General features: G+C 63.4%; 2 non-coding genes across 2 annotated transcripts; both read left to right on the forward strand.

Annotated features, from left to right (window-relative positions):
* Nucleotides 1-119, forward strand: LOC131871422 (5S ribosomal RNA). The gene has a single exon (XR_009369642.1). It is a non-coding gene; the product is annotated as a 5S ribosomal RNA (ribosomal RNA).
* A 7804-nt stretch (nucleotides 120-7923) lies between these two features.
* On the forward strand, nucleotides 7924-8042 carry LOC131871423 (5S ribosomal RNA). The gene has a single exon (XR_009369643.1). It is a non-coding gene; the product is annotated as a 5S ribosomal RNA (ribosomal RNA).
* The last annotated feature ends 2649 nt before the right edge of the window (nucleotides 8043-10691 follow it).

Here is a 10691-nt window from a genome sequence, read left to right on the forward strand (position 1 = left end):
GGGTGCGATCATACCAGCGTTAGTGCACCGGATCCCATCAGAACTCCGCAGTTAAGCGCGCTTGGGCCGGAGTAGTACTGGGATGGGTGACCTCCCGGGAAGTCCCGGTGTTGCACCCTTTTTTAGTTTTTCGCCGGGCGTCGCAATGCTATTTGAATAAACCTTTTGCCCGTTTGCGTTCTCGTCGGGGCCGGGCCGGGCCGGGGTGCGCTGCCCGCACTACCGCGCGCGCGGGGGCGACACCGAGCGCGCACCCGAGGCGCCCCGAGCACACAGGCCACGGTGCAACCCGGGCGTTGTGCGCGCACCCCGGTGCGCCCGAGGTGCTGCGCGCGCACCCAGGTGAAATCGGTGTGCACCTCGGCCAGTGCGCGCTCGGTCGAGTCGCGCACGTTGGCCAAGGTGCACGGTGATGTTTCTTACTCTAAGGTTCCGCACCAGACGCCCGGGACAGGTGAGCGAAGCTGGGCGGGGCCGGGTGCGCGGCCGGGGCAGGTGCACGCAGCTGGAGAGAGCTTTGGAGCACACTTCGGAGCGCACCAATGATGCGCTCCATTCAAAAGTTTCCTGAAAAGGCAAAAAAAGTTGAGATTATAGAATTTCCCACTTGAGAGATTGTAAAAAAAAAAAATTTAAAATGAAGGAAACGCGGGTGCCAAGGTGTGCGCAGCCCAGCCAAGGTGTGCGCACCAAGGCGCCCACCCTGGCGAAGGTGCACGCAAGGTGCGCACCCGAGGCAAACCGGACAATTAACCCAACTTTCGACTTCGCGCGCACCTTGGAGCGCACTTCGGAGCGCTCCTTGGTGCGCACCAATCTTGGGCACCTCGGAGTGCACCATGGCGCCCACCAAGGTGCGCACCCGGGGCAAACCGAGCTCCGACTTCGTGCGCACCTTGGAGCGCACGAAAGGTGCGCACCATGGCGCCCACCAAGGTGCGCAGCCCAGCCAAGGCGTGCGCATCAAGGTGCGCACCCTGGCGAAGGTGCGCACCCGGGGCAAACCGAGCTCCGACTTCGTGCGCACCTTGGAGCGCACAAAAGGTGCGCAACCCAGCCAAGGTGTGCGCACCCCGGTCAAACCGAGCTCCGAATCGTGCGCACCAGAGGTGCACGCCATCGTGCGCACCTTGGAGCACACTTCGGAGCCCTCCTTGGTGCGCGCCGATGTTGCGCACCTCGGAGCGCACCCGGGGAAAACAATGCAATTAACCCGACTTTCGACTTCGTGGGCACCTCGGAGCGCTCTCGGGTTCGCACCTCGGAGCACACCGAGGTGCGCACCTTTGATGCGCTGCCTTCACCAATTTCCAGAAAAGGCAAGAAAACATTGAGAAGGTGTGCGCACCGAGGTGCCCACCCTGGCGAAGGTGCACGCGAGGTGCGCACCCGGGGCAAACCGAGCTCCGACTTCGTGCACGCCGCACCTTGGAGCACACTTCGGAGCGCTCCTTGGTGCGCACCAGGGCGCGCAACCCAGCCGAGGTGCCCACCCCGGCGAAGGTGCACGCGAGGTGCGCACCCGGGGCAAACCGGGCTCCGACTTCGTGCACGCCATGGTGCCCACCGCGGCGAAGGTGCACGCGAGGTGCGCACCCGGGGCAAACCGGGCTCCGACTTCGTGCACGCCGCACCTTGGAGCACACTTCGGAGCGCTCCTTGGTGCGCACCATGGTGCCCACCAGGGCGCGCAACCCCGCCGAAGGTGCACGCGAGGTGCGCACCCGGGGCAAACCGGGCTCCGACTTCGTGCACGCCGCACCTTGGAGCACACTTCGGAGCGCTCCTTGGTGCGCACCATGGTGCCCACCAGGGCGCGCAACCCCGCCGAAGGTGCACGCGAGGTGCGCACCCGGGGCAAACCGGGCTCCGACTTCGTGCACGCCATGGTGCGCACCGCGGCGAAGGTGCGCACCCGGGGCAAACCGGGCTCCGACTTCGTGCACGCCGCACCTTGGAGCACACTTCGGAGCGCTCCTTGGTGCGCACCAGGGCGCGCAACCCAGCCGAGGTGCCCACCCCGGCGAAGGTGCACGCGAGGTGCGTACCCGGGGCAAACCGGGCTCCGACTTCGTGCACGCCGCACCTTGGAGCACACTTCGGAGCGCTCCTTGGTGCGCACCATGGTGCCCACCAGGCCGCGCAACCCAGCCAAGGTGTGCGCACCAAGGTGCACGCGAGGTGCGCACCCGGGGCAAACCGGGGTCCGACTTCGTGCACGCCGCACCTTGGAGCACACATCGGGGCGCTCCCGGGTTCGCACCGGCGTTGCGCACCGTGGTGGGCACCTCGGAGCACACCAAGGTGGGCAGCGAGGTGCGCACCTTTGATGCGATGCCTTCACTAATTTCCATAAAAGGCAAAAAAAAAACGAGATTTTAAAATTTCCGTTTTGAAAGATAGTGAGAAAAAGGGAATGCTGGTGCCATCTTGAGCCCGCCCTGGTGCGCAGCCCAGCCAAGGTGTGCGCACCAAGGTGCCCACCCTGGCGAAGGTGCGCGCCCGGGCAATTAACCCAACTTCCAACTTCGCGCGCGCCAGGGTGGGAGCGCACCCAACAACCGGGCCTGGGAAGAGCCAATGCGAGAAACCCCACCAAACGCTCTGACAAAAAAAGAGGGGGCGCTCCAGTAACCCCGCTTCGGAGCGCACCCTGGGCAAACCCAGCCAAGGTGCCCACCCCGGCCAAGGTGCAGGCGAGGTGCGCACCCGGGGCAAACCGGGCTCCGACAACGTGCACGCCGCACCTTGGAGCACACTTCGTAGCGCTCCCGGGTGCGCACCTCAGAGCACACCAAGGTGGGCAGCGAGGTGCGCACCTTTGATGCGCTGCCTTCACTAATTTCCAGAAAAGGCAAAAAAAAAAGGAGATTTTAAAATTTCCGTTTTGAAAGATAGTGAAAAAAACGGAACGCGCGTGCCATCTTGAGCCCGCCCTGGTGCGCAGCCCAGGTAAGGTGCCCACCCTGGCAAAGGTGCGCACCCGGGCAATTAACCCTACTTCCGACTTCGTGCGCGCCAGGGTGGCAACCGGGCCTCGGAAGAGCCAATGCGAGAAACCCCACCAAACGCTCCGACAAAAAAAGAGGCGGCGCTCCAATAACCCCGCTTCGGAGCGCAGCCGGGGCAAACCCAGCCAAGGTGCCCACCCCGACGAAGGTGCACGCGAGGTGCGCACCCGGGGCAAACCGGGCTCCGACAACGTGCACGCAGCACCTTGGAGCACACTTCGAAGCACTCCCGGGTGCCCACCGGCGTTGCGCACCGTGGTGGGCAGCGAGGTGCGCACCTTTGATGCGCTGCCTTCACTAATTTCCAGAAAAAGGCAAAAAAAAATGAGATTTTAAAATTTCCGTTTTGAAAGATAGTGAAAAAAAAGGAACGCGGGTGCCATCTTGAGCCCGCCCTGGTGCGCAGCCCAGGCAAGGCATGCGCACCAAGGTGCCCACCCGAGGTGCACACCCGGGGCAAACCGGGCTCCGACTTCGTGCAGGCCGCACCTTGGAGCACACTTCGGAGCGCTCCTTGGTGCGCACCATGGTGCCCACCAGGGCGCGCAACCCAGCCAAGGTCTGCACACTAAGGTGCCCACCCCGGCGAAGGTGCACGCGAGGTGCGCACCCGGGGCAAACCGGGCTCCGACTTCGTGCACGCCATGGTGCCCACCGCGGCGAAGGTGCACGCGAGGTGCGCACCCGGGGCAAACCGGGCTCCGACTTCGTGCACGCCGCACCTTGGAGCACACTTCGGAGCGCTCCTTGGTGCGCACCATGGTGCCCACCAGGGCGCGCAACCCAGCCAAGGTGTGCGCACCAAGGTGCACGCGAGGTGCGCACCCGGGGCAAACCGGGGTCCGACTTCGTGCACGCCGCACCTTGGAGCACACATCGGAGCGCTCCCAGGTTCGCACCAGCGTTGCGCACCTTTGATGCGCTGCCTTCACTAATTTCCAGAAAAGGCAAAAAAAAACGATATTTTAAAATTTCCGTTCTGAAAGATAGTGAAAAAAACGGAACGCGGGTGCCATCTTGAGCCCTTCCTGGTGCGCAGCCCAGGCAAGTTGTGCGCACCAAGGTGCCCACCCTGGCGGAGGTGCGCGCCCGGGGCAAACCGGGCTCCGACTTCGTGCACTGCATGGTGCCCACCAAGGCGCGCAACCCAGCCAAGGTGCCCACCGCAGCGAAGGTGCACGCGAGGTGCACACCCGGGGCAAACCGGGCTCCGACTTCGTGCACGCCGCACCTTGGAGCACACTTCAGAGCGCTCCTTGGTGCGCACCAGGGCGCGCAACCCAGCCGAGGTGCCCACCCCGGCGAAGGTGCACGCGAGGTGCGCACCCGGGGCAAACCGGGCTCCGACTTCGTGCACGCCATGGTGCCCACCGCGGCGAAGGTGCGCACCCGGGGCAAACCGGGCTCCGACTTCGTGCACGCCGCACCTTGGAGCACACTTCGGAGCGCTCCTTGGTGCGCACCATGGTGCCCACCAGGCCGCGCAACCCAGCCAAGGTGTGCGCACCAAGGTGCACGCGAGGTGCGCACCCGGGGCAAACCGGGGTCCGACTTCGTGCACGCCGCACCTTGGAGCACACATCGGGGCGCTCCCGGGTTCGCACCGGCGTTGCGCACCGTGGTGGGCACCTCGGAGCACACCAAGGTGGGCAGCGAGGTGCGCACCTTTGATGCGATGCCTTCACTAATTTCCATAAAATCCAAAAAAAAAACGAGATTTTAAAATTTCCGTTTTGAAAGATAGTGAGAAAAAGGGAATGCTGGTGCCATCTTGAGCCCGCCCTGGTGCGCAGCCCAGCCAAGGTTTGCGCACCAAGGTGCCCACCCTGGCGAAGGTGCGCGCCCGGGCAATTAACCCAACTTCCAACTTCGCGCGCGCCAGGGTGGGAGCGCACCCAACAACCGGGCCTGGGAAGAGCCAATGCGAGAAACCCCACCAAACTCTCTGACAAAAAAAGAGGGGGCGCTCCAGTAACCCCGCTTCGGAGCGCACCCTGGGCAAACCCAGCCAAGGTGCCCACCCCGGCCAAGGTGCAGGCGAGGTGCGCACCCGGGGCAAACCGGGCTCCGACAACGTGCACGCCGCACCTTGGAGCACACTTCGTAGCGCTCCCGGGTGCGCACCTCAGAGCACACCAAGGTGGGCAGCGAGGTGCGCACCTTTGATGCGCTGCCTTCACTAATTTCCAGAAAAGGCAAAAAAAAAAGGAGATTTTAAAATTTCCGTTTTGAAAGATAGTGAAAAAAACGGAACGCGCGTGCCATCTTGAGCCCGCCCTGGTGCGCAGCCCAGGTAAGGTGCCACCCTGGCAAAGGTGCGCACCCGGGCAATTAACCCTACTTCCGACTTCGTGCGCGCCAGGGTGGCAACCGGGCCTCGGAAGAGCCAATGCGAGAAACCCCACCAAACGCTCCGACAAAAAAAGAGGCGGCGCTCCAATAACCCCGCTTCGGAGCGCAGCCGGGGCAAACCAAGCCAAGGTGCCCACCCCGACGAAGGTGCACGCGAGGTGCGCACCCGGGGCAAACCGGGCTCCGACAACGTGCACGCAGCACCTTGGAGCACACTTCGAAGCACTCCCGGGTGCCCACCGGCGTTGCGCACCGTGGTGGGCAGCGAGGTGCGCACCTTTGATGCGCTGCCTTCACTAATTTCCAGAAAAAGGCAAAAAAAAATGAGATTTTAAAATTTCCGTTTTGAAAGATAGTGAAAAAAAAGGAACGCGGGTGCCATCTTGAGCCCGCCCTGGTGCGCAGCCCAGGCAAGGCATGCGCACCAAGGTGCCCACCCGAGGTGCACACCCGGGGCAAACCGGGCTCCGACTTCGTGCAGGCCGCACCTTGGAGCACACTTCGGAGCGCTCCTTGGTGCGCACCATGGTGCCCACCAGGGCGCACCCGAGGCAAACCGGGCTCCGACTTCGTGCACGCCGCACCTTGGAGCACACATCGGAGCGCTCCCAGGTTCGCACCAGCGTTGCGCACCTTTGATGCGCTGCCTTCACTAATTTCCAGAAAAGGCAAAAAAAAACGATATTTTAAAATTTCCGTTCTGAAAGATAGTGAAAAAAACGGAACGCGGGTGCCATCTTGAGCCCTTCCTGATGCGCAGCCCAGGCAAGTTGTGCGCACCAAGGTGCCCACCCTGGCGGAGGTGCGCGCCCGGGGCAAACCGGGCTCCGACTTCGTGCACTGCATGGTGCCCACCAAGGCGCGCAACCCAGCCAAGGTGCCCACCGCAGCGAAGGTGCACGCGAGGTGCGCACCCGAGGTGCACACCCGGGGCAAACCGGGCTCCGACTTCGTGCACGCCGCACCTTGGAGCACACTTCAGAGCGCTCCTTGGTACGCACCAGGGCGCGCAACCCAGCCAAGGTGCTCACCCCGGCGAAGGTGCACGCGAGGTGCGCACCCGGGGCAAACCGGGCTCGGACTTCGTGCACGCCGCACCTTGGAGCACACATCGGAGCGCTCCCGGGTTCGCACCAGCATTGCGCACCTTTGATGCGCTGCCTTCACTAATTTCCAGAAAAGGCAAAAAAAAGAAAAAAATGAGATTTTAAAATTTCCGTTTTGAAAGATAGTGAAAAAAACGGAACGCGGGTGCCATCTTGAGCCCGCCCTGGTGTGCAGCCCAGGCAAGTTGTGCGCACCAAGGCACCCACCCTGGCCAAGGTGGGTCACGGGGTGGGTCCTAGGGTGGGTAACGGGGTGGGTACTAAGGTGCGTGCCAAGGTGGGTCATAGGGTGGGTGCCAAGGTGGGCACCAGGGTGGGTGTGCACCAACCCTAGCCAGGGTAGGTCACGGGGTGGTTGTCGGGGTGGGCGTCAAGGAGCCAAGGTGGGTGGCAAGTAGCCAAGTTGCGTGCCAAGGTGGGTGTCGGGGTGGGTGCCAAGGATCCAAGGTGGGTGCCAAGGAACCAAGGTGGGTGTCTGGGTGGGTGCCGAGGTGGGAGCCAGGGTGGGTCCCAAGGTGAGTGCAAAGGTGGGTGCCAGGGTCAAGGTGAGTGCCAATGTGGGTTCCAAGGTGCCAGGGTCAGGGTGAGTGCCAATGTGGGTTCAAAGGTGCTAAGTTGGGTGCGAGGTTGGGTGCGAGGGTGGGTGGGTGCCAAGGTGTGCTAGGTGGAAGCCCGGGTGGGTCGGCATCCCATGGGTGTCGAGTTGGGTGCCTGATGGGTGCTTCTTGTCAAGTTTTAGTCGTCGGGACTCATTTCGAGCCTTAGAGGTCGTTTCTTGTCCGGTTGCCCTGTCTTCGACCTGGGAACCCAATTTTGGTCCTCGGGTCCCATTTTTTTTTGTCTCGCATCCCACTTTTGGCCTGTGGCCTTTTCGGGGTCGATTCTCGTTTTGGGCATCAGAGCATGTTTCTTCTCCTAAAACCCAATATTTGTTTATTAAGTCTCGGAACACATTTTTGTTCTCGTGGACCCATCATGGGTCTTGGAACGCATTTGTGGTCCTTGGGTCCCATTTTGCATCCCGAAACTTGTGTTTTGGTGCTTGATCCCTATTTTGGGTGCCCACCTTGCACCAAGTGCGCACCCGGGGCAAACCGAGCGCCTTGGTGCACCGGGGCAAGATCGAGCGTGCACCCGAGGCGCCCCGAACATGCACCAAGGTGCACTCGGCCCACATGTGAGCGCAGGTCGTTGCGCCCGAGGTGGTGTGTGGGCACCGCGTTGCAGACGGGACACTGCACGCACACGACGCCCCCTCCAGGTGCACGCACGTAGGCCGGGCCGGGTGCACACCCGACGCCCTAGCAAGGTGCGCGCACCCGGGCAGGGCTCACACTTGGCGAACGGGGCGCACTTCGCGAGGGAGGGTGTGCACCTCGACGGGGGTGGGTGGCCGGGGTGGATTCGCACGTGGGTCGCGGTTTGCTAAGTACACACTGCGACAAGCTCATAACGGGTGCGATCATACCAGCGTTAGTGCACCGGATCCCATCAGAACTCCGCAGTTAAGCGCGCTTGGGCCGGAGTAGTACTGGGATGGGTGACCTCCCGGGAAGTCCCGGTGTTGCACCCTTTTTTAGTTTTTCGCCGGGCGTCGCAATGCTATTTGAATAAACCTTTTGCCCGTTTGCGTTCTCGTCGGGGCCGGGCCGGGCCGGGGTGCGCTGCCCGCACTACCGCGCGCGCGGGGGCGACACCGAGCGCGCACCCGAGGCGCCCCGAGCACACAGGCCACGGTGCAACCCGGGCGTTGTGCGCGCACCCCGGTGCGCCCGAGGTGCTGCGCGCGCACCCAGGTGAAATCGGTGTGCACCTCGGCCAGTGCGCGCTCGGTCGAGTCGCGCACGTTGGCCAAGGTGCACGGTGATGTTTCTTACTCTAAGGTTCCGCACCAGACGCCCGGGACAGGTGAGCGAAGCTGGGCGGGGCCGGGTGCGCGGCCGGGGCAGGTGCACGCAGCTGGAGAGAGCTTTGGAGCACACTTCGGAGCGCACCAATGATGCGCTCCATTCAAAAGTTTCCTGAAAAGGCAAAAAAAGTTGAGATTATAGAATTTCCCACTTGAGAGATTGTAAAAAAAAAAAATTTAAAATGAAGGAAACGCGGGTGCCAAGGTGTGCGCAGCCCAGCCAAGGTGTGCGCACCAAGGCGCCCACCCTGGCGAAGGTGCACGCAAGGTGCGCACCCGAGGCAAACCGGACAATTAACCCAACTTTCGACTTCGCGCGCACCTTGGAGCGCACTTCGGAGCGCTCCTTGGTGCGCACCAATCTTGGGCACCTCGGAGTGCACCATGGCGCCCACCAAGGTGCGCACCCGGGGCAAACCGAGCTCCGACTTCGTGCGCACCTTGGAGCGCACGAAAGGTGCGCACCATGGCGCCCACCAAGGTGCGCAGCCCAGCCAAGGCGTGCGCATCAAGGTGCGCACCCTGGCGAAGGTGCGCACCCGGGGCAAACCGAGCTCCGACTTCGTGCGCACCTTGGAGCGCACAAAAGGTGCGCAACCCAGCCAAGGTGTGCGCACCCCGGTCAAACCGAGCTCCGAATCGTGCGCACCAGAGGTGCACGCCATCGTGCGCACCTTGGAGCACACTTCGGAGCCCTCCTTGGTGCGCGCCGATGTTGCGCACCTCGGAGCGCACCCGGGGAAAACAATGCAATTAACCCGACTTTCGACTTCGTGGGCACCTCGGAGCGCTCTCGGGTTCGCACCTCGGAGCACACCGAGGTGCGCACCTTTGATGCGCTGCCTTCACCAATTTCCAGAAAAGGCAAGAAAACATTGAGAAGGTGTGCGCACCGAGGTGCCCACCCTGGCGAAGGTGCACGCGAGGTGCGCACCCGGGGCAAACCGGGCTCCGACTTCGTGCACGCCGCACCTTGGAGCACACTTCGGAGCGCTCCTTGGTGCGCACCAGGGCGCGCAACCCAGCCGAGGTGCCCACCCCGGCGAAGGTGCACGCGAGGTGCGCACCCGGGGCAAACCGGGCTCCGACTTCGTGCACGCCATGGTGCCCACCGCGGCGAAGGTGCACGCGAGGTGCGCACCCGGGGCAAACCGGGCTCCGACTTCGTGCACGCCGCACCTTGGAGCACACTTCGGAGCGCTCCTTGGTGCGCACCATGGTGCCCACCAGGGCGCGCAACCCCGCCGAAGGTGCACGCGAGGTGCGCACCCGGGGCAAACCGGGCTCCGACTTCGTGCACGCCGCACCTTGGAGCACACTTCGGAGCGCTCCTTGGTGCGCACCATGGTGCCCACCAGGGCGCGCAACCCCGCCGAAGGTGCACGCGAGGTGCGCACCCGGGGCAAACCGGGCTCCGACTTCGTGCACGCCATGGTGCGCACCGCGGCGAAGGTGCGCACCCGGGGCAAACCGGGCTCCGACTTCGTGCACGCCGCACCTTGGAGCACACTTCGGAGCGCTCCTTGGTGCGCACCAGGGCGCGCAACCCAGCCGAGGTGCCCACCCCGGCGAAGGTGCACGCGAGGTGCGTACCCGGGGCAAACCGGGCTCCGACTTCGTGCACGCCGCACCTTGGAGCACACTTCGGAGCGCTCCTTGGTGCGCACCATGGTGCCCACCAGGCCGCGCAACCCAGCCAAGGTGTGCGCACCAAGGTGCACGCGAGGTGCGCACCCGGGGCAAACCGGGGTCCGACTTCGTGCACGCCGCACCTTGGAGCACACATCGGGGCGCTCCCGGGTTCGCACCGGCGTTGCGCACCGTGGTGGGCACCTCGGAGCACACCAAGGTGGGCAGCGAGGTGCGCACCTTTGATGCGATGCCTTCACTAATTTCCATAAAAGGCAAAAAAAAAACGAGATTTTAAAATTTCCGTTTTGAAAGATAGTGAGAAAAAGGGAATGCTGGTGCCATCTTGAGCCCGCCCTGGTGCGCAGCCCAGCCAAGGTGTGCGCACCAAGGTGCCCACCCTGGCGAAGGTGCGCGCCCGGGCAATTAACCCAACTTCCAACTTCGCGCGCGCCAGGGTGGGAGCGCACCCAACAACCGGGCCTGGGAAGAGCCAATGCGAGAAACCCCACCAAACGCTCTGACAAAAAAAGAGGGGGCGCTCCAGTAACCCCGCTTCGGAGCGCACCCTGGGCAAACCCAGCCAAGGTGCCCACCCCGGCCAAGGTGCAGGCGAGGTGCGCACCCGGGGCAAACCGGGCTCCGACAACGTGCACGCCGCACCTTGGAGCACACTTCGTAGCG

Source organism: Cryptomeria japonica, unplaced genomic scaffold (assembly GCF_030272615.1).
Source record: "Cryptomeria japonica unplaced genomic scaffold, Sugi_1.0 HiC_scaffold_408, whole genome shotgun sequence".
Lineage (NCBI taxonomy): Eukaryota > Viridiplantae > Streptophyta > Pinopsida > Cupressales > Cupressaceae > Cryptomeria > Cryptomeria japonica.